Below are 2,861 nucleotides of genomic sequence, written 5' to 3'. Positions count from 1 at the left end.
GTTATTTTGAATGTATAATGTAATCATTTGAGTGTATTCCTCTTTGTTGGACCTTGTGCTTGTGTCCGGATGAGACATATGTGATCTCAAACTTAGTACAATGGTGGTATGCTCTTGGAATCTACATCTGATCCCTATTTGTTCCCAGTTTCCATTTGTCTTACTTTTTCTTGGGCGCTTTAATTGTAATTCTATGACTTTTTACTATCCCATTTTCTTCCTTTTTGACTGGCGTTGATATAACCTAAATGTGTTGCAAGCACCGTAAAACCCTTAAAAACAAAACAAAAAAAAAAAAAAAAAAAAAAAAAACAACAAAAAACAACGCTTGTTCAGGTCTTTATATTACACCGGTGCCTGCTCTCTGGTTTCTTAATTTGAGTGCTGAATGTTGTAAAATTGAGTGACTCTATACGTTTTTGCTCTGAAAAACAACAACTAGGTATGTCATACAATTCTACCTACCTACCATATGTGTACTATTAATAATAGTTTTCTGTGTGTTTGATTTAACATGGACGTAAAAAAGAATTTAAAAAAAAAGCCATTAGGCCCTATTCATTCCGTTTTCTGTAGCTTGAAACGGACAATAGCAATTGCTTGATACCCTTTTGATAGGACGCCAGTCTATCGCAATGTACTTTCCGCGAGATCTAACAGACCTGGTTACTCAATCACTGCTGGGTGAAAAGGGGTGGCGGGGGATCGTCAGAAAAATCTCGACTCCCCCCCCCCTCCCTTCCCCCTTCCACAAGATAAATCCAGGTCCCTTAGCCCGTGAAGCGAGTATTCTACCAATTGAGCGACGGGATCCCCTTACCATTAATGTAATGAACAATGTTTTGCGTTGATTTGAGAGTATATATTTCCATTACAACAATGAGCCCATATCAATTTGGGTTATCAGATCTGTAAATATGTACAATTTGTTACAAGTAAAAGAACAAGTTGCAAATAACATGAAATAAAGAAAAAAAAATGCCCTGCATTCGGCACAAAAATCATAGGCCCGATTGTATCGGTAAACCAAATATCATTTCTATCGTTGCTCTGTTTTCTTTTTTTTTCTTTTCCTTTTTTTTATATTTCTATTTGCTTTATCGGGTTCTACATCATATACAATTTTCAGACAATCACCCCCAGACTAGAATAGATTCAATATCAAAATGCAGTATAATGTGGTCTCTAATCGTCGTACTCAGAAAAAAAAAAAAAATGATTTTTCATATTTTGGCCAGAAAGCAAGTGTACTTCAAATACAGATCGACTAAAATAGCCACCTTCTTCTCAAAATCTCTCAAACCTGGACTGAATTATTTTTTTTCTTTTTGATAAGATGAGGGTTATTTTAATCAATTGATATTTGAAGGACGAGTTTTATGGCCAAACATTGAAATAATTGTGATTTTTTCAGAGTATGGAAATAATATTAAATTATCATTATCACCAGATTTCTGGATCATTGGAGTGATGGAATCCGATATTCCTACAACCCATGTTATCCATTCAATGAGGGACGATGCCTAAATACCACGGTAATGAGAAATCATCCGGTTATAATACCATAATACATATTATTATACTGTCTTAGGCTATTCTGAAATAACAGGTATTTGCAATTTTGGCCAGAAAACTCATCATTCAATTATCGATGGACTAAAATGACCCTCATCTTGCCAACCCCCCCCCCCCCCCCCCCCCCCCCCCCCCCCAAAAAAAAAAAAAAAAAAATAAATAAAAAACAAACAAAAAAAAAAAAAAAAACCAAAAAAAAAAAACAACCAAAAAATAAACCAAAACCTGGGACTTCATAAAAATCTATAATTACTCCACGAAATTCCCAGGTTTGAGATTTTTTTGGGCAAAATGAGAGTCATTTTAATGAACCGATCTTTGACGGACAAATTTTCTGGCAAAATGTTTAAATACTTGTTATTTCAAATTACGGCAGTATAGATATTTATAATTGATATTTTCCTTTGTCTCTCTATGAATGGTTGTTGATATTATCAAGGTTAGTGGTATTGGTAGTACATTCATAATTGTCATCAATCAATGGTCTCAAAGCCGTATTATGTTGTGATGGATCAAAGATTAAATTTAAAGGTAACTTTTATGATTTGAATTAAAATAAATCCACCTCCCTATCTCTCTCTCTCTCTCTCTCTCTCTCTCTCTCTCTCTCTCTCTCTCTCTCTATCCTTTCTCTATCTCTCTCTCTCTCTCCTTCTCTCTCTCTCTCTCTCTCTCTCTCCTTCTCTCTCTCTGTCTCTTTCTTACTTTCTCTGTCTCTCTTTCTCTGTCTTACTTATATTTGTCTTTCTTGCTTTGTCTGGCACTGTTCCATAAACAATTTTTTTTCGTCAGATCTTTGATGTAATTGTAAAGGAGATTATCTGGAGTTGGTTTGAGTGTGTGGGGGCGAAGTGACCGAGTGGTTAAGACATTGCACTGTGACCCGGACGAGCCCTGGGTTCGAGCCCCGCTTCAGGCACTTTCTTTTTTTTCGCCGTGGACAAGATTATGAACCCCCAATTTGCTCACATGGACAACATGGATGATTCCTGTTGACATCAGACATCTTGTTTGATGAATTATCCATATATTCCTTCGTGGAATGTCAAGGCGATGATATCTTATGATGACGTGGCGGAAGGGCATCATTTTAAAATCTTTTTTTTTGGGGGGGGGGGGGGGAGTGTATTCACATTACAACAATGAGCCAATGAAAATTTGGGTTATCAGACCGGTTAAGGACACGTCGATATGTCCCAATGGTGTTTTGAATTAAATAACAAATTGTTGCTTGTTATTCCCAGATTTGCAAAACAAGTAACATGACCAATGAAGTCATAGCTCAG

The sequence above is a fragment of the Berghia stephanieae genome, chromosome 2 (assembly GCF_034508935.2).
Source record: "Berghia stephanieae isolate SIO BIC M18660-M18661 chromosome 2, UCSD_Bste_1.3, whole genome shotgun sequence".
Taxonomy (NCBI): domain Eukaryota; kingdom Metazoa; phylum Mollusca; class Gastropoda; order Nudibranchia; family Aeolidiidae; genus Berghia; species Berghia stephanieae.
This window is presented reverse-complemented; position numbering follows the sequence as displayed.